Source organism: Pelodiscus sinensis, chromosome 14 (assembly GCF_049634645.1).
Source record: "Pelodiscus sinensis isolate JC-2024 chromosome 14, ASM4963464v1, whole genome shotgun sequence".
Lineage (NCBI taxonomy): Eukaryota > Metazoa > Chordata > Testudines > Trionychidae > Pelodiscus > Pelodiscus sinensis.
This window is the reverse complement of record NC_134724.1, coordinates 11,771,506-11,795,048: the sequence shown is the minus strand read 5'-3', so window position 1 is coordinate 11,795,048 and position 23,543 is coordinate 11,771,506. Positions and strand designations below refer to the sequence as shown.

Below are 23,543 nucleotides of genomic sequence, written 5' to 3'. Positions count from 1 at the left end.
GACGGGGGCAGCCCCTGGGTGCACTGATGAGGGGAAGGCACCAGGTGCAGCCCCTGGGTGCACTGGTGGGGTGAGGGGTGGTTATCCGGTGCACTGAGGGAAGGGGGCAGGCACTGTGGGAAGGGGGACGGCACTGGGTGCGCTGGTGGGGTAAGAGGTGGGCACCCGGTGCACGGTGGGAAGGGGGAAAACCCCTGTGTGCACTGGTGGGGTAAGGGATGGTTATCCGGTGCACTGTGGGAAGGGGGCAGCCCCTTAGGGCTTAGGTGCATCGAGGGAAGGGTGGTGGGCACTGGTTGTACTTCGGAGGGAAGGGATAGGCTGGCATTGGGTGCTTGCAGAGGAGGTGGAGGGTGGATGCTATGTGGGGTGATGGGGACTGGGTGTATGTGGGGCAAGTGCAGCAATGAGTGCACTGATGATGATGGGGGCATTGGGAGGAGATGAAAGAGTGCGCATTGGGCAAGGTGGGGGACACTCAGGGAAAGTGGAGTGCTGGACACTGGGTATACTTGAGAGGAAGGTGGGGAGCTGTGGGCAGGTGGCTTGCTAGGTGAAGGGATGCGAATAGGGGTGGGTATTGTGGCAGTAGGATGTGCCAGAAGAGAGGCTGTTCTGCACCGTGCTTCTCCTAACTGTGAAGCTTCTCCACTGTATCCTTGTGTTTGTTGACAACCTAGTCTGGAGACAGACAAAGGGATGGTGGGAGTTAAGACAATGAGCGGAAAGTCCAGGTCATCTTGTGTAACAGGGATTTCCCTCTGTTTAAGTCTCTTGGGGGCTCACACGTGCAGCTCATCAGCACAGCTAATCACTACTACTTGATTACTAAACCTGGGTACTGGCTTCCTTTTTCTTGTTCCTCAACCTATCACTTACAAATCCTTTTCAGACAACTGGGGATTGATTCGCTTAGGAACACGTAAGCGGAAATCCAATGGCTAATTCTCGGATTACAGACTCCACTGTGTGATTGTTGGGAAATCTGTATGTCTGGAGCAACATTTGAAAGCCAAGTGATGATGACTGGGTTCAAGAGTAAATGTTAAAATGATAAATATAGTAATCAGATTACATTTGTTTAAGCAAATCATGCAGTTTTGAGCGCTGGGGGGACACAGCAGTTGGCAAACAGTGCATCTCCCTTCCTATCCAGAAGCAAATAGGTAATCTGGTGCTGTCAAATCTCCTTCTGTAATATGCTGCAGGACAAATGCATTTCACTGGCAATACACCCTAAGAAGTTCTCCTCCCAACAGCCCTCTCCCTGCTGGCTTAATGCATTTTACAGTATAGAGTTCATCAGCATTTGTTACCTTGTTTGAGGTTAAGTACAAAATTGTAGGCTGGGTCTTGAAGGGAATGTACGGTACCACAACTAAATACAACTTTCTGGGCACTTGCTGAACTTTGCCAATTATACATCTTGGCTCTTGGCCAGGTAATAACAATACTTGACCCCTTGCATAGCAGGTTTTTATCAATAGATCATAGAGATGAAGCCTGATTTTTGTGGCTGAAGACATGGGATTGGATCTTCCTGTGGAACTTTTCTCAAGTTACTTAGGGTAAAATTTTCATGCTTGGGTCATTAAAGTTAAACCTCATCTATGGGAGAAAAGGATTTGCACTTGTTTAGCTACATCAGCTTAAAAACAGATTTCTGTTAAACTGGTTCTGTCTATGTGGACTCTTCCCCCACCCCCTCTTCTTTTGGGGGGGGGGGGTGGGAGGAGGAGGCAGGGTAGGATAGTTTAAAAGAGGCTTTACTTTGGTTTAAAGTCAATCAATTCCCAAGCAAACTTAAAACTCAGCCTAGTTTAAACTTAGAAGAAGGGCACCTCCACTGGTGAACCCCAGTGTAACAAAACTGGCTTTGGTTTAAAAACTACAAACTTCTTGTGAAAGGAAGAAAAGGCCTTTGCTCCTTTAAAGTCCCTTTATGCAATAGTGTTACCACCTACAATGTCAATTAAAGTCAAGGACCCTTATTATTTTCCTTGTTTTATGCATGCCGGTCACTTGTAGCATGCTGCAGAGTAAAGCAACTTCCAAAGCACTTGGTACCAGAAATGACTGGGATATTGCAGTGTATTTATTTGTACAAATTCTGCCTCACGTGCTTCTTCATGGTGTCTTTTAATTATTCAGTGTCCAGTATCACTGTGAAGGGGTAGTTCACATGTGAGAATAAATAGATGGAAAAAGCATAGGGTTTCATTGCCATTATCTTTTGTAGTTATAGGAAAAACTTTACACAATAGCTCATCAGATATATGCTGATCATGTCTTGTAAATTATCACCTGAAAGCAAGTTCAGTTGCCATAAACTATTGTAAAATAAGACCAGTAAGTTTTCAGTATTCATGTTGATTTGGTGGAAACTTAAATTTCTCAGCACTTTAAAACACTCTTAAAATTATTTATGGTGTGAGAGAAGCTGTAGGGTTTTTGTTGTTTGTGTCTTTAAGAAGCCCCTCAGTTTAATCATCAGTGTCTTAATTTTAAAAAACAAAGTTCCTGACTCAACCCATGGGAAGTCATTGGGGGTTACGGCACCTTACTGGCATTCATGTCTGAAAATTGTCCCTTTTTTGTCCAGTGAACAGTAAGCTATTAGAGGATTAGTTGCATTACTACTCATGTCAGTCAAGTTAATTATTACTGTACCTGGATCAGATTCAATACTAGGTTTTTGTCAGCATCTTCTGCATGTAGCAATGTAAGCCACCTCTTTCCAACTCACTAAACTGATGAAATTTCCCTTATTTGAATGCTGCCCTGATAAGATAATTAGTCAGCATACTTGCTCGGACAAGTAATGCTCTTCATGAGATTGTCTTTTGGGGTTAGAATACTGAAGTCAAAGGGCATATGTCACTATCTCCAGTGTAAAGAAGATCAGGCTCTTAATGTACACAAGGTGTAAAGGGTGGTTGTGGAGGAAAGCTTGTTGTTGGTAAGTACTTTCTTTTTTAAGAGTCTTTCCAACAGTGCTATTTTTGTGTAATGCAGTAGTTTCAGTCCATCATTAGCTAACTTATTTTCTTCTTCAGTAGCATCTAAAGGCTGCAGCATGGCCCATGCAGTAAGGGTACATCTGTACTACAGAAAAGATTGCAGCTGCCACTGTTGATCTTCCAGTGTTCGAATTAACACGATTCCCTGTCCCTTTCTCACCATTGAGTGGAAAGTTGCTCCTATCTTCCTCTGACCTCCATGCTTTGCTGCCACCTCTTTGTGCTCTCATGTTCTTCCATTCTTCACTGTTGAATAAGTCTCACACTTTTTTTCTGTGAAATTAACATTTCACAATTTTTTTTTTTTTTTAAAAAACCTCTGATTTTCTTCTTCTACAGAGGTTGTTTAAATCTTCAGAATTTCTCACCTGGATATAGCATTACTGACAAATCCCCTTAGATGAAGCTTATACTTCAAAAAAGACACTTTGCCAGTATGTGACCTACACACCAGATGTGTGGGTTACATCTGTCCTATGCAGTGGCACCTAGACCACAGAAACAGACAAGATCGAGAGACCTCTACAACCAAGGCTGAGAGCCAACTGGCTTTATAACTCTAAAATCCAGAGGCCCCAGCTTCAGATCCACCTGGTGATCAGTTACACCAATTGTCAGACTGAAATAAGCTATATCAGTGGGAGTACTCTTTTGTGATAGTTATGCTGGAAAGTTATCACAATGGTAACCTACATAGCTGTGGCAACAAAACTTGTAAGTACAGATGAGGAGTCGGTCTGTGCAGGATTGGGGCCTTAGTGCATGAACATGAGAGAAACTGATTAAAAATTGCCTATAAACCAGAGGTGGGGAACTTTTTGGTGGGGGAGGGGAGGATGCTGACTCAGAAAAATCTGTTAGGGTACCACATAATCAAAACCAAACCAAAACACCCCTCACTGACATGGCCTCTGAGAAGTTGAAAGTCCCCAGGTTCCCCTTGCACACCAGAGCCTTGGGCAAACCAGTCTAGCAGATTTTGTGTGCTCCAGCCTCTCGGAGAGGGAGAGGGAGCTTGAGCGTTGCTGGGTGGTAGAAGCTTTGAGGGCTGGATCCAGACAAGCTAAAGTCTGCATCTGGCCCCCAGACCCAAGGTTCTTCACCCCAGCTATAAAGAAAACAAACATGAAAGGCATGTGGTGTTACCCAAATTGAATACAATTCAAAATAACAAACAGTGGGGGGGAAAAAAAAGACATTTTGAGCCTTCATTCACTTATACAAGCCTCTTTTTACACTCAGCTTGCTCTAATATTCCTGAGAGAAGATCTCCACTGGTGTTTCTTCTAAGCTGTGCGGTAGTACAGCCTCAGAGCTGCTTAATCAGCCCTGCCCAGTCAGGGGCTCAGGACCCTGAGCAGGGAGCTGCCTGACTGGGTGGGGCTGGTTTAAAAAGCTGTGGAACTGTGCTGCCATGCAGCTTAGAGGGAACACTGATCTCAGCTAGCGAGAGAGAGGCTCCAGCTGCAGCAATGTACCCTTTCTTTGGACTTAGAACCAGCTGCTCTCATTCGGTTCTCAGCTTAGCTTAGCTTAGGTGATAACTAGCATGGAAGTGTCACCAGTCAGTTTAGCTTTAGGCCTGGATCTAATGTGTACGCTCTTTTGTTTGATCTCTTATTGGTGATGGATAAAAATCAGGTGTACATGCTGATTATTTAGTTCAGTCAGCTGCCTCCAATACTGATCACTAGAAATTGAGTGGTCAGACATAGTAAACAATGTGTGGTCAGTCAGCTGTAGACAGTGGCTTTTAGATGATTCAGTCCTTTTCTCTCTGAGGATCTCAGAAGTTAGTATTGGGCAATTGCTCCTTTGTTCCAATGTCTCACTGCTCTTGTTCCACATTGTACTATCTTGCTATTCCTCCAGCTTAACATGTTTGTGGGATTGTTAGGAAGATGACTGAAGACAGGCTGGTTGTGGTGCCTTCATTCAGCTGATAACATCCTGCTTCATTGATCTATGGTGTTTCTGCAGAAAGCATGTTGTAATGTGATGTGCAGTTGATTTCTCGCTAGTAGTTAAGACCTAGAGGTTGCTCAAAATGATCATTTGGGTCATAGATAATTAAGAACTGCATCTCTTCTTGTATCATACTGTGTTATATTTACAGTCCTTTGTGTAGCAAGAGCAAATGGCCTCTTGTTTAAATAGAAAAAAGTGATGCCAAGAATTCTTTAATGGTTGCGACCTTTGGAATTGGCTCTCCAGAGTCCAGATTTGCTAACATTCAGGGCATCTTGGTTCCCTCAGCTTTTTCTTAATTGATGAAGGTCTTGGTTGATACCCATAGATTTGCAGGGCTCGAAGCATAGTTATTGGCTTTATATCCATGGTATGTGCATCTGTGGATGCATATATCTGCAGCGCAGTTTGCGGCTATGGATGCAGATGTGGATACAAATTTTGTGTTTAGAAACCTGCAAATTTGTAGGCATCTGAGGACCAGGTTGAAGATTTGAAAGTGGAGGGCAGCTTGGGTGAAAGTGATCATGAAATGGTAGAGTTCATAATTCTAAGGAAAGGTGAAGGGAGAACAGCAAAATAAAGACAAAGGATTTCAAGAAGGCAAACTTTAGTGAACTCCAGGTGCTGGTAGATAAGGTCCCATGGTAAGCAAGATTAAGAGGAAGAACTGAACATAGTTGGCATTTTTTTCAAAGTGACACTGTTAAAGGCACAAGAACACACCTTCCTGTCTTTTCTATGCAATGGAATGTATGGAAAGAGACCACTCCGGCCTAACCATCAGACCTTGAAAGACCTACAAATCAAAAAGGAACCCTACAAAAAATGGACACTGTAAAAATACAAAGGATGAATATAAACAAACAACGAAAGTATGTAGGGGCAAACTTAGAAAAGCAAAGGCATAAAATGTGCTCGGTGTAGCTAGAGACGTAAAGGATAGCAAGAAAACAGTCTCCAAATATATTAGAATCAAGAGAGAGGCCAAGGATAAGGTAGGCTCACTACTCAACGAAGAGGGGAAAAACAATAACAGAAAATGTGGAAATGGTACAGGTGCTTAATGAAAAGAGGCAAATATAAAAAAGGGAAATAAGGACAACTCAGGAAACTACAGATCAGTCAGCTTGATTTCTCTGACAGGAAAGATAATGGAGCAAATAATTAAGGAATCCATCTGAAAATATCTGGAAGATAATAAGGAGGTAAGTTACAATCAACATGGATTTGTCAAGAACAAATGTCAAACCATTCTGATCACTTTCTTTGATAGGTTAAAAGGCCTTGTGGATAAGGAGGAAGCAGTAGATGCAGTATACATAGACTTTAGTGAAGCATTTGATACAGTATTTGATACCTTTTTTTATCAATAAACTAGGAAATACAATGTAGTTGGGGCTACTATAAGGTGGGTGCATAACTGGTTGGATAACTGCTCTCAGAGTAGTTATGCCCTTCCAGCATGACTGCAAGCCATTAATAACAAGTGCAATTCTCCAGGGATCAGTTCAGTTCCGTTTGTTTGCGGCCCATGGTGTAGTTTGGGTTCATGCAGGGCTCAACATGTGGCCTGCGGGTGGGATCCTTTGAACATGGCCTCTGCTGGGAACACTCCACAATGGCGAGGCAGGGTGAACATTGAAAGATGAAGTGGATGGGCTGGCTGGAACAGACAGGTACAGGGTGTTGGCGTTTCTAACCCCCCAGGGAGGGAGGTGCCGGGGGGACCAGGGCATTGTGGGACGTGCTTTGTATTCATTTCCGTCAGTGTGAAAGAAGCTATTTGCATATATATTTTCATGTATATGCAACCGCACTTAAGTTGCGGCCTTTGGCATATGCTGTGAGTATCATTGTGACCCCCGGGATCTCCAAAGTTGAGAAGCCCTGATTTAGATAATGGCATAGAGTGGAATTCAAGGAACCAGGACACTGTGAATGCGGCGTAACATTAAAAACTGGATTTCTCAGCTTGACACTGGTCTGCTGTAAAACTGTCATAGTCTGTCAGGGATCTTTCTGCTTCTGGCTTAGCTTCACATACTGATGATTTCTATGTAAGAAAATTCTGTCTCTAACACAGTGGTTGTCCCTGAAAGGGAACAAAATACAAGACCCTTCAAATCAGAATGTAACACTCTAGTCGCAACTTAAGCTGATAAGAAGACTTGATACAGCTTTGTATAAAGGTTGAGATGTCATTCTAAGCTCTGACATAGAAGACTGATTTTGTGTCCCAGTCTTAAAGTTGGGTTGCAAAATTGAAGTGAGAATTGAGTTAAGCATGGGTTTGTGCTGCATTTTGTCCCACAAGCCATGTCTCTTGACATGCCATGTCTCCTGAAATATGAAGGAAGAAGAGATCTGAAGTCAACAGGCTTGTTAATCTAATATACAAAGATCTAAAGATCCAATAGGTGAAAGTTGAAACTAGCAGAGCACAAACTGGAAATAAGATCCAATTCTTCATTACCTTCATTGTTAAAATTTTGTAACCATTATCAAGGGATATGGTGAATTATCTACCACTTCTATTTTTTAAATTTAGAATGGACTGTATTTCAACCATATGCTGTTGGGCTGGAAGCATGACTCACTGGGTAAAAGTCTGTGTTTGTCTTATGTTAAGTAGAAGGTCAGACCAGATGATTGGAATGGTCCCTTCTAAAAAAACAAGCCATGTATAAGTCCACACAATAAGTACAGTGTGGACAACGGTAGCGGAGTTTTATACAATGCCCTACAAATATCCCTCAGAACTTCTCTGGAAAGATCATCCTTAATGGGAGAGAAGGTTGTTCATTTTCCTTGGGGATTTAAATGGCATAATGCTGTGGCTTTCACCACTCTTTCCTTATCTGCCATGAATTCTCACATAAATTTCCAGATAAGTCTATTTTCTACTAACAAGAATATTACTCTTCAGACTGAAATAAGAACCAGATGTCTTAAGAGATCTGAAAGTGAAATTTGGAGTTTGAATCAAGGATTCTGTTTCAAACAATACTGGGAATAAAAGTGGTGGCATCTGAATTTAAAAAAATTAAGTGTCCTTGCCTTTAAGAGCATTGTGGCTAGATTATTAGTTGCTATCCTGTCTTGAAGTTACGGTGAACATAAGTCTGTACTGTTGAGTTGGGCTTTCAGAGAAGCTGCAGTGAAAATGCAAGTAGGTAACGACACATCAAATTAATTTTAAGTTAAGGTTAGTAAGCTCCAGTATTGTGCATTTTGACTTTTTTTCTTAAATGCCTACTGATTAGGCATAATAGAATGATGCTTGAGATGGTGGTGGACATTAGGGACTTGTTTGAAGTCCCACTCCAGTTTATAAGTATTGAGATTCAACAGAGCGCACAACTGGCTGCCAATACATATTAATTTGATTAACCCAACCTTGTCAGACCCATTTCAGTGGGAAATTATGCAACTAACATAATCTCAGGCATCCTTTTGTATGTATTTGCTTTTTCAACAAGGACAAGATAAGAACATTTCTGGTGACATGCCAGGGACTAGAACATAAACAAGCAGCATTGGGAGAAACCATTCACTGTGGATTGCAAAAAGCTTGTCTTGATCTCTGGGACAAGAGCATTATCCAAAAAAAGAGAGACTCATGCAAACAAAAATGGCCCCTGCTTAAAATTAAAAGGTTCCCCCGGGACCTATGAATTTGTCACTCTTTGGGCATAAAACGTTTTACTGTCACATTATTCCCCTTGGGAACAATGCAAGTTTCTTAAAGGATTGCCCATTTGTTACCTGCATAAATCAGCTTCGTTTTGCTTGAAGCAGTAGCTTCATATCTATCAGAATGGTTACTATAAATTATGTAAATCCAGTGCTTAATTGGTAAAGAGAAGTGCTGTGGCTCAAGCAATCTAAATTTCAGAGATCAAATAATTCTTTTACATTCCTAACCAGGTGTGTGAATATGTGGCCAACAGGCTAGATGTGGTTTGCCAGGGTTAACCCCTGGCTGGCTGTCAAGTGCTTTATTCACTGTGCATCTGCAGTTCCTGCTGACTGACTGGTTTGACATTCCTAGCTAATGAGAGCTGTGGAAAGTGGCATAGACCAGGTCACCGCTTCTGTAGCTCCCTTTGGCTGGGAATGGCAAACTACAGCTAACTGGAGCTGCAAGCAGTTGTACCTGGGGAGGTACAGGTAAGTAAAGTACCTGGAGGGTTGTTAGGGCTAACCCTGGCAAAACGCATACGGGCCTCTTATTGCACACTCCTGCTCTTAACTGATGCAGGAAACCCAGAGGTGCCTAGATTATAAACTGCCAAGTTTAATGGCAGTGGGTTCAGCCCTGGCAACATCTGGCACAAATTAAACACTGAGTAAACCCACTACGCACTAGTATGATAAGACCCTTAAGTTTAGATTTCTGAACACAATCCCTAATTAAAATGGAGCAGAATCCCACCAATTGACACTCCTTCATATTCTGATGTCTAGGTAGTGTAAGCAACAAGTCCAAATTAGTGGTGTTGCATTATCTTGATATCAATGGAGCTCAAGGTCTTGTATGTGTCTCTCTCTCTCTCCCCCCCCCCCCCCCCCCCCCCCCGCCTTTGTGTGCTTTACTAAGTGTCTTGCTAATATTTACAGTGACTTTGTTTCTTTATTAGCTAAACTTTGTGGTGTCTTTTTGTTACCTATTATCCAAACTACTGTTTTCTTCAGGAGCTCATTGCTACCTGTTACAAAACAAAATAGGGGAATCTTAGGGGAAGTTATGTTGGGTGATGTGCATCTTTTTTGACATTTTTGAGTCCTCGTTGGATAAGATCAATGTTTTCAGAACTGTTTCCTAATTTGGCATACTTCTTTTTGGAGACCCAGCTTGACAAACATTGTCCCTTATTGTGGGGTGGCTGAGGGCCAACAGTCCTTAACACAGAATTCAAAATAAGATCAGTGGTTTGTTACTGTAGCCTTGTACGATATGGCATACAAAACTATTGTTGATCTCCTGGGGATTTAAGAAATGTCACAAATATCTTTAAGTAATACTAAAATTGAGGAACACATCAGTGGGCAGGAAGTAGTTTCTCAAATACAAGAATTGCTTATATAACTTGTGACCTTGAAGTAAAAAATATTTATTGTGGCAGTGAATATACTCTTTCTGAATCCAGGTATTTTAACTCCCTTGGAGCAGACCATCCTTTCCTTTGCCTTAGTAATTGTCCCCCCCCCCTTTTTTTTGCATATGAAGATTTTTTCCCAAGTCTCAAATTTACCATTTAAACTTTTCTACTATTTTTGTTATCCAGTCATGAATTACTTGTACATTCAATGATGTGTGAACTAATTTTCATGCTCTCTGAGCCTTGTTTAAAGTGACTGCAACAAATGGCACTGAAGTTCCAAAACATTCATGTGTAACAATGGATTTCCAAGCTGCAGTATTACAAGGGATTCAGAATCTCTGAATCTTATTTAATACAGTCTTCTACTTTTGTGTGAATCCCTAATGCCACATATAAAACAGGAGAACTTATCTAAGTTACATTTTTCAGCACAGTTACACTGTTTGCATTTCAGAAAAGCAAGGGCTTTCTTGAAGAAAACAAGGACTGCTAAAAGATGAGACCTTATTAACTGTTTGGGTCTGATATCCTGCACAATTTCACTTTTTTTCTTCCTCCATCCTTTGTCATGAAGTGGGCAAAAGGAAAATGTAGTTCCTTTGTGTGCTTCATTCTAATAAAAGATAATGTTAAACAGAAGTTCAAATTGTAGGATTAAAGATCCCTTCATATCTACAAGTCTGAGTGGAGGTTGGGATTCAATAATTAGTTACTGACTCTTCATAGTGCATTCTGAACCCTAAATCTAGGTGCTTAGGGCCTGGATGCAGGCTAATGGAGCTGTCTGAGGGAAAACTGGGCAGCAGAACAGTTGAGTGAGTGTGGTTTTTGATGGACCCTAGTCATCAGCAGGAGGGATTGAACCTGCAATGTTAGGTGCTAAAGCCATGTGCCCATAGCAGTAGAGCAGACTCTTTACTCTGAGAGTATGTCTACACTACCCCGCTAGTTCGAACTAGCAGGGTAATGTAGGCATACCGCAATTGCAAATGAAGCCCAGGATTTGAATTTCCCGGGCTTCATTTGCATAAGCGGGGTGCCGCTATTTTTAAATCCCCGCTCGTTCGAACCCTGTGCCGCGCGGCTACACGCGGCACGAACTGGAATGAGGAGTAACGGTAGTTCAAACTAGGAAGCCTAGTTCGAACTACCTAGTTCGTGCCGCGTGTAGCCGCGCGGCACGGGGTTCGAACGAGTGGGGATTTAAAAATGGCGGAGCCCCGCTTAGGCAAATGAAGCCCGGAAAATTCAAATCCCGGGCTTCATTTGCAATTGCGGTATGCCTACATTACCCCGCTAGTTCGAACTAGCGGGGTAGTGTAGACATACCCAGAGAGAATGAGAGATTAATACCAGTAGATGAGACAGTACACCACACCCAGAAGGTGTATGGGTTACACTTTAACTTGAAGGTGTAACTGGCAGTCTCAGAGCCATTCTTGCTGTGTGAGGTTGATCACAGTGGTCTGTTTGGTTCTTTGCTAAATAAAAACACAGTACAGGGTCACATTGCTGAGTCAAACTACTAAATGGCTAACACATGTAATGCCCAAGTCCTTCTGACTTTTTTTTAAAGACTTCTATAGCTGTTTTATCTCTCTACTTTACATTTCCATCTTCCTTATGCTGTTTGTGCATCTTCTAATAATTTTTAGAGATGTTTTTACAAATTTCTATTGCTTGAGTGTATAGCTGCCAAGTTTTGAGGCGCTCCATGTGACATCTTATGAAGTTATTTAATGAGTTAATTTCCATAGTACAAAACTTGCATAGAGGCACAAACATTTTTTTTTTTTTTTTTTTTTTTAAAGCTTTGTGCAGTTAGGCCTGACAAAAGGCAACAACTTAGTTGACCTCTAGTCGAAACAAATCACTAATTTCCTTCACAGGGTTGGCTTCATTGAGGAGTTGTGAGAAGGCAAATCCTTATTCCTGGCACCCCTGAGAATTAAAGGGAAAATTTAGCTTTGTGGCAGGTAAATGAAGGTCTAAAGGAGGTGGTGTTGATGTGCTGGAGGGAGTTAGCACCATTACCCCCTTCCATGCATTTGCTCCAGTCTCTACTTTGTCCTTCTATTCAATTGCTTAAATCCCCTATCATTCCTACTTCCAATCTGTTTCCCTTATAACTCTATAGCTACCTCCAGTCCCACTCTTGGCTTTGGACCAATAGGCCTTGAGTCCTCTAAATAGCTTCTCCTTCCCCTGGGTACCTCCCGTATCCACCCACTGGTGGGCAATATGCTGTAGCATATGATTTATGAGGAGAGGCTGAGGGATTTAGGCTTATTTTGTCTACTGAAGAGAAGATTGATGGGAAATAGCAGCTTTCAACTACCTGAAGGGGGTGGAGGGGTCCAAAGAAGATGGAGAGAAGCTGGTGTCAGTGGTGACAGAGAAAGGAACAGTGGTTTCAAGTTGTAGTGGGGAGGTCTAGGTTGGATGTTAGGGGAAACTATTTCACTAGAAGGGTGGTGAAGCACTGGAATGGGTTACCTAGAGAGGTGGTGGGATCGCCATCCCTAGAGGTTTTTAAGTCCAGGCTTTACAAAGCCCTGCCTGGGATGATTTAGTTGGAATTGGTCCTTCTTTGTGGTTGGACTCATTGACCTCCTGAATTCTTCCAACACTATGGGTACATCTGGCCTACATGCCTCTGTCGCCAGAGGCATGTAGATTAGGCTACCAGGCATAGGAAAATGAAGCGGCGATTTAAATAATCGCCGCTTCATTTAAATTTACATGGCTGCCGTGCTGAGCCGACATACAGCTGATCATCTGTTTGTCGGCAAGAGTGGAGAGGCATAGAGGCTGCCTCCTTTTTTTGCAGTAGGGGCCACTGGGAAGATACTGGCAGCTCCCTATTTTCTGGTTTCTCTGAGCTCAACTGAGTGCATCATATTTTATTCAGTTTGGCCTATGGGGATCTATAAGCTGGGGCCTGCATGCACGAGTGACCTGGGAAATGCATGGCATTTAGTGGCTCTCCTTGTGATATTCTGACAGTGAGGGTTTTCTCCGAACAGGCAGCTTGCTGTGAGCCTGGGTGGTAGAAAACCAGCATGAAACAAAGAAGACTTTCTGCCTCCCACTTCTATGGCTATGGAGCATGTGGTCCAGTGCCTTGCTTTCGGTGGCAGAAAGGGTGAAAAGTATTGGTGAGAAATATGAAATACAGCATTTCTTTTTCTGTTTTACAAGATGATGTAAGAAGTGAAAGTAACATGCCCACAAGTTGGAGGCAGGTGACGTGTGTGTTTCTCTCTCCCCCCCCCCCCCCCCCGGTTCCACTAGTAGGTACTATTTTAAGATGTCTGTCTCATTTATTTGTCTGTTACTTCCAAGAGTGGTTTGCTTCTGCATGAAAATTAAAACAAGCTCTTCAGATTGTGGTAAGAAGTATCCAAGGAGATAAGGCTTCTTCCTTCCTCTCCCCTGTCAGGACGGCAGAGAAAAATGAGAGTGCATGTCATGTACTTATCATTGCAACTCATTGTATATGTGATGGATAATTTTTTTAAAAAGCAAGAGCGCGGGGCTTAATACCCCTAGGTATTTATATTTGTGTGTACGAGAAACAAATATTACAGCAAGCCTTGTAAAATGTTTCTGTTTGTTAAATTCAGTGCTTTCCCCTTGAGGTTTTTATGTTGGCATTCATCTTCAGAGACATAGATTTCCTTCAGATAACTGAATAAAAGGAAGTCTGTTTCTGTGGTGGGTTTTTTTTATTCAAGCATTGTAGCATGTAAGTTGTCTTTCGTGAAGCAGTGAGCATTTAAAGATGCTGCCTAATGCAGTAAAAAGCAATGTTAAGAGTGGAATGGACCAAACCAAAAGACTATAGTGTACCTGATTTCAGAATCTCACCATTTTATACCTTTTCTAGCTAAAGAATCCCAAAGTACTGTTTAATCATGGATAACTTCCAATTGAAGCTGCAGGGAAAATGTAGGAAGATAAGATGTAATTTCTAGGGTTAGAATCTGGTTGAAACACTTAAATTCCTGTGGTTGCAAAAAGTCCCATGAAGTCTTTAATGACCGTGTTTTATTAGACTTTATCTGCACACTTGCCCTGCAATATCACACATGCAATATCAAATTAAAACACCAGCCTGGGACAGGTATTAGTACAGCATAGGGAAGAATACACTGCAACATGAGTGAGGCATTTCTCACTGAGGCACAACTCACTGAGGCATTTCTTGTAGACCACATTTTGCCCTTGTTTGTTTAGATTGTGATAAGAGATCACAGCACCTGGAGGTATGGCTGCAAGTCCATCCAAATCAATGCTTCATTTTGGCATCAATTTTTTCTGCAGGGAAAATTTCAATGACTTAAGCTGTTAACATTCTCAGGATAAAATCATGATCCTATTGAAGTGAATGGGGCTCAGATTTACCTTTAAATGCTTAAAATTGGTGTGTCAGAGGGATTGAATTTGAAACCCCAAGGATAAATGGATACACCTGAATGCAAACACAGGTACTTTGCACAAGTGTTTTCAAAAATCCTTTTGATCAGGATTGCTTATCAGAAGGAAGCTATGTATCCAGATAATTAACTAAATGTAAGTTTGCAAAGCTTTCTGCCACTAAAATGACTTGCTCATAATTCGTATTTGAGTGAGATTCTGTAAGCAATGATCAGAAAAGTGTGTGTACACACACACACACACACACACACACACACACACACACGATCTGTTTCATATCTCACCATACTTTAACATACCCATTGTTCTCTTTAATTACTTCAGCCATTTGGTATAAGATAACAATTTATTTGCCCTGCTTTTTTCCTTTCCTCCACAGGAAGGAGTTTATATTCCAGTTAGTGTAATTTGTGTGCGGAGAGCCAGAAGAGATGGCAGAGAAAGGAACTACAAGCTGGACCTCCCTCATCCAGCACCATCAGGACCTGACCGGTCCCGAATGAGGGAATTTGTCAGATCAGGGGAGTCCCCTTGCCATCAGCCCCCCCCAGACCACTGCCCCGACCTGCTGTGGGCCCTGCTTTTGATTCCACTTTGGTCCCATGGCTACAGGGCCCCAGCCCACTGCCACTGGCACAGCTGGGGCTCCCAGGACTAGAGCTTGCTGGCCATCACTGGCCCTGCTTCTGGGCTCCCCAGGCATGGTGCTCACTGATCCCATTACTACTTGACTGGGGTTCCCCGGGGATGGGGCTCCTGCGTGGCTGCTGGCCCCGCTGCTGCCAGCACACGCTGGGGCTCCTAGCTGCTGGACTCCTGGCCAGTTTCCACTCCTGGCCTCTGGGGTGCTCTTGTAAGTTTGCAAAGCTTTCTGCCACTAAAATGACTTGCTCATAATTCGTATTTGAGTGAGATTCTGTAAGCAATGATCAGAAAAGTCCTGGATTTAGGAGGTTCAACTATGATAGTAAGGTGTGAAAAGATGTAACCACCAGACAACTGTGGGTGTTCTTTCTGTTACACCTCTCAGCTAGCACCATGCGTTTTAATTAAGAATTCTTGTTTAAATCAAAGAGGGATTTTCCCTAAATGTGGCCAGGCCAGACGCTTGTACCTATATCAATACAAATTATTTTCGGCAGGCAAAGCTGCTGTTGTCACAAGGGAGACTTATCCTTGCTGGGACCCAGGAACTGGAGCATTCCTTTGATTTTACATTTCTTGTTTTCATTTCCAAGGGCATTTCTGCAGGGATTTGGTCCTTTGTTGGCGGTGGAGTTTCTCATTTTGTACATCTCTACCAAGCTGATTTCTCTTTGATCCAATCTGTTAAACGCAAACACTACCTGTCACTTGTTGGTCTTTTCTTGCCCCCTGCCTGTCCCTCTGGTGACTCCTCTCCTCACACTGCTTGCACCAAAAGATATCAGTTGCTTATGACTCAGCACGGCACAGTGTTTCTCTGGATGAATGTGATTACATAGACAACAACTTATGATGTTAGCACCAAGCATTTGATCTTTACAGTAGGAAAGGCAACTCTTCTTCTATGGTGGAAGAAGAATATGTAGAGAATGCTGAAAGTATTGAAAATAAGATCAAGCTTCTTATGAGCAAGTGAGAACCTGCTATGTATTAAAATATGGTTACTGTGCTGCTGCTAAAGATGGTGAGTAAAAATGGGAAAAGATCATTGTAGAAAGGCTGGGGTTTGGCATTTACTGTAGATCACTTCTCTGTTAAGAGAAATACACACATTTGTGCAATCTCACTAGCATGTACTTCCTTGCCCACTGTTTTGATAAGACAGTACTGTGGTGAGATGTTTTTGGGATGATCTTTCTTCTTCCTGTGACGTGCTCTCAGGGTGTTTACAAGAGTAGTCACGCAGTCACCCTTCTGCATTAGTGCTTAAAAGACAAAAGTGTCACTACTCAAAGTACTAAAATGTCTTTCTCATTTTGTAACCTCTAATTATACAGTAAATCAACAGAAAAAAATAAATATTGTACTTACATTTCAGTGAGATAGTTGAGCCAGGCTTCACTTGCAAACCTTGTCTGAAGCCCAAACCTTGATGCCCAAATTGAAACATAAAATCCTGCCAGAGGCCATCAAGTCCAGACCCATTCTAGATCATCCCTGATAGATGTTTTCTAACCTGCTCTTAAATATCTCTAGTGATGAAGATTCCACAATCTCCCCTAGCCAATTTATATCCATGTTTAATCACCATGACAGTTAGGAATTTTTTCCTAATGTCCAAACTGAGCATCCCTTGCTGCAGTTTAAGCCTAGTGCTTCTTGTCCTATCATCAGAAGACAAAGAAAATAATTTTTCTCCCTCTTCCTTGCAAAACCCTTGTAGGTACTTATAGACTGATATCATAGCCCCTCTGTCTTTTCGTTTCCAAACTAAACAAACCCAATTCTTTGTCTTCCCTCATAGCTCATGTTTTCTAGACCTTTCATCATTTTTGCTGCTCTTCCCTGGACCCTCTCCAATTTCTTCACATCTTTCCTGAAATGTGGTTCCCAGAACTTGACACAATACTCCAGTTGAGGCCTAATCCATGCAGCATAGAGCAGAAGAATGAATTCTCGTGTGTTGCTCGCAATACTCCTGTTAATGTATCCCAGAATCATGTTTTTTATGGGGTTTTTTTGCAACAGTGTCACACTATTGACTCATACTTAGCTTGTGGTCCACTTTAACCCCTAGATCCCTTTCGGCAGTACTTCTTCCTAGACCATCACTTCCCATTTTGTGTGTGAGAAACTGATTGTTCCTTTTGTGAAGTACTTTGCATTTCTCCTTATTGAATTTCATCCTATTTACCTCAGACCATTTCTTCAGTTCAGTCCAGATAATTTTGAATTATGACCCTATCCTCCAAAGCATTTCCAGCCCCTCCCAGCTTGGTATCCTCTGCAAACTTTATAAGAGTATTCCCTCTGTCATTATGTGCAATTGTTGATGAAGACATTGAACAGAAACCATCCGAAACTGAATCAGTTTTGTACCTCCAAGCAGAAAACTGTAAAACTATGAGGGTTTAATGCTTTCAGTGGCTACTGCTTTGATATCTAACATTGGGGTACTTAGGTCAGTCTGACCAGTGCCTGTAATTTCCGAATACTGTATTGTTTTCTTTAATATGTTTTGTTCCCCCCCCCCCTACATTTCTTTGATAAGATTGTCATGAGGAAAAAAGTGTTCCTTTAGGATGGTGGAATAGATATTGAAACACACAATTCTTTTTTTCTTGAAGGATCTTGTTTTTATGGCAGATGATAATGTCATGCAACTTATTGAGGAATTACTTCATTTATAGTTTGAGGAGTATCAGTTAGTCTGTAACAGGAAAATCGTAAAAAAAAAAAAAGTCTAGTAGCACCTTAAAGACTAACAAAACATGTAGACCGTATCGGGAGCAATTGTGGGCGAAAGAAGTGGGTTTTGCCCACGAAACCCTCTATATGCTTTAGTAGTCTTTAAGGTGCTACTAGAGGGTTTCGTGGGCAAAACCCACTTCTTTTGCCCACGATTGCTCCTGATACGGTCTACATGTTTTGTTAGTCTTTAAGGTGAACCTAGATTATTGCTTTTTAAAATTGTATTAGAAGATTTATCTGGCATTGCTTGGAACCCTAACTTAACTTTTTTGTTGTATTTGTTTTTTGGGAAATAAATAGGTTTTCAATTTGCTGAAGAATCTTGTCTTGTGGTTGTGTTTTTTTTTAATTTATTTATTTATTTATTTATTTTTTTAAATTTTAATTGCGCTGGGGATGAGGGATTCAGTGTGCAGGCTACCTGGGGGAGAGAGAACTATCCCAACCTCCTCTCACTGCAGTAGCTTGGGGTCAGGTGAGAGGCGCCGATCCATGGTTGCTGCAGCTCCAGTGGGCATACTTAGGGGAGGAGTGCGTGTTCCCTTCCTGGGACAGATCCAGGTTAAGCTGTATGGGGGTCACAGGAGGCCCACCTGTTCCCTGGCATCTTTGAGTTGGGTACCATGGCTGGGGGGAGGTGTTCCCTCCCCTGGAACCAGCAGGGAGCAGATGCAGTTGGGGACGGGGGAATCCCCCTCTCTCTGGCCTAAGCACATTGATGCCACCGATGGGTGGAGGCAGAGCCCCTCCACTAGCCCAGAATGGAGCTGCTGGGGCTGGTGAGCAGAGGAGGCACCCTGCATGCTTAACCTGAGCCCCTGCCCTCCTCCAAACCTCATTTGCTTAGTTATATCAATTTTGAGGGCTGTGCTTGATTGGTGACTGTCTGGTTTTCTGTTTGGTTTTATGAGAAGCAGTCCCATTCCCGGCATGTCCCATTTTCCTGGCTCAACCAAACCCTTCTTGATTTTAGTTATGGTAAGAGGAAGCTATATACTGAATTTGGTGATCCTAACGCTCACCATTTAGGAGGTGTTCTTGAACAAACAGACATACTCTCTCAAATATATAGCACATGTACCATATGCCTTTATAAGGGACTTTACCACAGCAGCTATCATTCAGAGGGCCCTGTTCTACAAATATTGTTTACTGAGTGAAGCACTTACCATCAATGAGTCCTTTCATTAAGAACTTTGCCTTGTAGCGCTGGCATGACCAGGCTGTACGTTAGATAACGAAACAAAAACAAACAAAGAAAATAAGCCGTGGTGAACAGTCAGGAATGTTGGCGAGGCGAATAATGGAAAAAATAGGAAGCAAAGCTTTGAAGAGCCTTGTTCGTTTAGGGAAGCACAAGTTATAACCTGGCCCTGTCTTCATTTTGAATGTGATAGACTCTCTTACCCTTGGGGGGGGGGGGGGGGGATGTCTAGACTACATTGTTTTTTCCAAAAAAAACCTGCCCCCCCCCCCCCCCCCCCCCCCGGGAAAAACATCACCTGCTTCCACACTGCAATCCTGTTCTTTCAAAATTAAATGGAAAGAACACAGGAGTATTTTCAACATTGGTAAACCTCAAATTACAAGGAAGAACGCTTTTGAAAAAAAAAGAGCTCTTTTGAAGAAAGGGGTGGGGGGAGAGGTGTGTGTGTGTGTGTGTGTGTGTGGAGATGCAGAACAGGGACTTTTCTTCCTCCGCCCTCTTCTTCCCCCCCCCCCCCCCCCCCCCCCCCCCCAAAAAAAAGGCAATCAAAAAGAGCACAGATACCCTGGTGGCCATTCTATGAATACTAATCAGGGCTTTCTTTCGAGAGAGTGTCCATACAGACTGGACACGCTCCTTCAAAAAAGCAGATTGCTCTTTCAAAAAAGCTTCTTACCCTAAGAGCCAGTAAAGCAGAAGGTGCTGGATAAAGATGAATTTTAATTTCAGTAGCATTATTTTATGGCATTTTCTACACACGTTTGACCTAATAAATGCTGCTGATTCTAAATGATGTAATAATAGAAGCATAGGCCCTATGACTGCCAGTGGCCAACCGTTTTTTTTAAGGGGGAAGGATTTCTACATGAACAGTCAACAAAAGAGAGCTCAGTATGGCATCCCCTGATTAAAGCACTGCATTGGGATTTGAATCTTGCCTCAGTTGCTGGCTTTGCCATGGACATCCCTGTGTCCTTTGGCAAATTAAGGCACAGATTTATTCATATTTATCCTCCCTACAAGAGCAGTCTATGTTCTTGGGTACGTCTAGACTACAGGGTTTTGTCGACAGGAGAGATTTAAATGCTGCCCAGCTGCTTTAGCAGAGCACCTGCAGCTAGGTTTTTGTTTCTACTAGTGGTGCACGTTCACACACTTCTCGGCACACACAAAAATGTATTCCACAAATGGAAAAAATCCATACATGGATGGTAAAGATTAGAGGGAACATTACATACCTCCTTTAAAAAAACAGGCCCCCTAACTTCACCATTGGTGAGATGTGAATAATTCTTCCTACCTCACGAAGATAAATTCATTTAGGCTTGATCTAAACATGGTTTTTATGTACCTGTATTACTATCTGGGTTAAGCATGTGACTGCTTGTTTTTGTTTTGTAACCAAAATAATGGTACGGCCTCTAATGGACACAGTTTTTATACCAGTAGAAAGATGCTGTAGATGGGTAGAGTTGACTTTTCTTCCCTGTATGGGATAAGCTATGCTGCTATAAATACCTTTATACTGAATTCATCACACTGCAGTATTGCCACCCCAAATACTCAAACCACACATTAGGGTCCCTCCCAAAAATCAAAGGATTAGGTTAAAAATCATGAGATGGGGGGGGGGGGGGGGGAGGGAACCAAAACAACCCCAGCACAAAAGAGGATTATTTTTGTGTTCCTTCCGACTGGTAACAGATTTCTTTTTTTTTAAGCTGGCTATAGGGTTTAGAAAATGTACAGTAAAATTGGACAAATGTGTTTCCTATGTTCCACCCATCTGTGATTTGTCCTGGTCCACATTTTTACAAAGATCTAATACCCTCTGTGCAATTTATTAAGCTTCTTTCACATATAGGGGCCTTACAAATGTATAGTATATTTGGTCGCTGTTTTCTCAGGATGTGGTAAACGCCTTTTTTTTTTTTTTTTCTCTCCTCCCCTCAACTCATGGACAAACAATGTTTGCACACAGAGAGGTTGTTTGCTTCCACAATGACCTGCTTTGAAAGGAAACCACTTTCCTGCTTGATTACTTGGAATATCACTTATATAGCGAAAGCAAATCCTCCCAAAGGAATTGCACTACAAGAATAATTATGAAGCATTAGATACCAGTAAGTGATTCAGCCATTAAGTGCCTAATCCAAAGCCCATTGGAAGCCGTGGCAATCTTTCCATAGACTTCAGCAGGCTGTGGGTCAGACTTTTAGAGTTACATATAGTTGCAGGTTGGTTTCTTGTTCCCTTTGCACGTAAATCAGCTTTGGAGTCAATGGAGCATTCAGTGACGTTTTTAAGGTCTGCTCGGGAAAGTGTGTTTGGGAATACTTTCTTCTTTTTGAGTCAGGTTATTATCCAAATAACCTATTTCTGAGATCCCATGCTATTAATGCTGTAATCAATAAGGTTTGTATTTAGTTCAGTTCATTATTAATTGGTTTTTATTATTCTAATACCCAGAGGGCCAATTTGGCATCACAGTCCAGTTGCGCTAATTGCTACAGGGAGGAGAAAACAGTCCTCGCCTGAAGTGCTTACAATCTAAGATGATGAGCACTGTGGCGGGCGAGTGATGCATTTTCTGTTTCATAGGTTGTAAGATTGTGTAACTGTTATGAGGTCAGCAGGGACCCTTTTGATCATTTAGTCTGGAGTGGGGACCCTAAGATCCAGGGGCCAGATGAAGCCCCTGGCTTGCTTGGATCAAGCCCCTGAGGCCCGGAGCTCTCCTCCTCCCTCCCCCAGCATTGGGGAGCCCCTGTTGGAGCTCCAATCCCTTCCTCCCCCACTGTCCACCTAAGGGGTTGGAGCACATGTAATTTACTAGCCTGGGCCCTGCTAGACTTGGTGTGTGAGAAGAATGTGGGGGATCATTCTCCTTCTTAGTCGGGGTCCTGACAGTGAGGATTTGCAGGGTGGAGTTTTTTTTTTTTTGTTTGTTTTTTTTTTTTTAAATTGTTGGTCAGCAGCCCCCAACCTAAAAAAGTTCACCCTTGTGATCTCTAGCATAAGACAGGTTAAAAAAACACTCCCAATAACTTCTGCATCCAACCCATAACTTCTATTTGAGCAGTCGCTTCTAGAAGAATGTCTAACCTTGATATTTATATGCGTGTTCTAACTTTGTAAAGTTTTATTTCACCAAAAATATCAGCATCTCTCATTTGTCTTTGGGTCTTGCTGCATCACCACTGTCTGACTGCATGAAAGCACCATGGCAGAAATGGGTATGAGGGCATTGCATGTAAGAGGAGTGGGATGGAAGGATGTTCAAATGCCTTCATGGGAGGAGTTGACAAGTGAGCAATTGAGGTTGGTGTCATTGGCAGAGGGAGGGAAACAGGGAGAGGGGTAGAGAGATACAGTAAGGGCCATATCCTATACCCATCAAAGTCCATGGAAAGAGTCCCATTAATCTCAGGAAACTTTGAATCATCCACTCCTCCCCTCCCACAGGCTAAGTAGGAAGGAACAAAGTTTAATATGTGGATTGGTGGCTTGTCCAGCAGCAGCTGGCTAGTTAAATTAAGTATATTCATCTCCTTTCTACTGTTGAAAGCCATAGCTTGGTTTATAAAGTCGTGTAGAGAGAAGAGATGAGTTCCCTAAGTACGTTGGCATCAGGTACAAAATGCCCCGTGGCTGATCTAATTGTATTTCACCTCACACCTGTCTTGAAGTCCATTTAAAACATCTTCCTCCCTTGGTCCTCTCAATCTGACTTTGGCCATTCTAAATGAAATTAAAGGGCCTTTCTGATGCGACTAGTCTTTCTGATATCAAGGCGGCTATTTCTGTGGCTTCCTGATTCAGCGGATGCACTGTACTCTAAGTGCCAAGGTGACACCGACTTCCTACAGCCACATCCTCTGCCCTGACACCAAACACCTAATGTTGGCCTGCAGAAGAAAGGGAGGCCGCATGAAGTGGTGGTGGAGAGTGAGCCTGTGTCACACGCACCCTACAACATTGGCTCCTGTCCTAGAGAGGTGGGCCTGACTCCTTGCTCCAGGCCTAGTGATCTAGTGCACAGGGTCTCAAATGCCAGTAAGTCAGATTTGTCCCCACCACCTCTCCATCGTGATGGAGGAATTTTTTCATGCAAGTAGTACAAAGATCTGCAAGATCAGGCCCCTAAAGCATCTATGACTGGGGGACATACATTTGAACAAGTTTATCTTTTTGTGGGTGTACAGATTAAAGTATGTTTCTTTAATCCAATTCAGATTCGTGCTCTCCTTGCCTGCAGGCACGTTGAAGGTCTACTACACCAAGAACTATACATCCAAAGTGGGTGCCTACAAAGAATAATTATGACGTGGTGGTGTGTTTCTGCAGAGGGAGGCTTCCAGGGACAGTAACGAGTACAGAGAAGTCAAGGAGAATAAGTTCAGA

At 42.5% G+C, this 23,543-nt stretch overlaps 1 protein-coding gene and 1 long non-coding RNA gene across 12 annotated transcripts in view; one reads left to right on the top strand and one right to left on the bottom strand.

Annotated features, from left to right (window-relative positions):
* Positions 1-23,543, top strand: part of MCTP2 (multiple C2 and transmembrane domain containing 2) — a 182,641-nt gene that overhangs the window by 652 nt on the left and 158,446 nt on the right. The window contains exons 1-2 of one of the 10 annotated variants that reach the window (XM_075896996.1): positions 12,080-13,254; positions 14,916-16,205. The exons of 6 other annotated variants lie outside the window; for them this stretch is intronic. The gene's annotated coding sequence lies outside the window, so the exon portion shown is untranslated. 3 more of the 10 variants (XM_075896995.1, XM_075896998.1, XM_075896997.1) reach the window with 3 other exon arrangements.
* On the bottom strand, positions 13,383-19,894 carry LOC112546392 (uncharacterized). Of its 2 annotated transcripts, XR_012895718.1 has the most exons (5): positions 19,816-19,894; positions 19,102-19,155; positions 15,883-15,998; positions 14,293-14,416; positions 13,383-13,531 (listed from the first exon to the last, which is right to left on the bottom strand). It is a non-coding gene; the product is annotated as an uncharacterized LOC112546392 (long non-coding RNA). The 2 variants fall into 2 exon arrangements; XR_012895719.1 differs by lacking the exon at positions 15,883-15,998.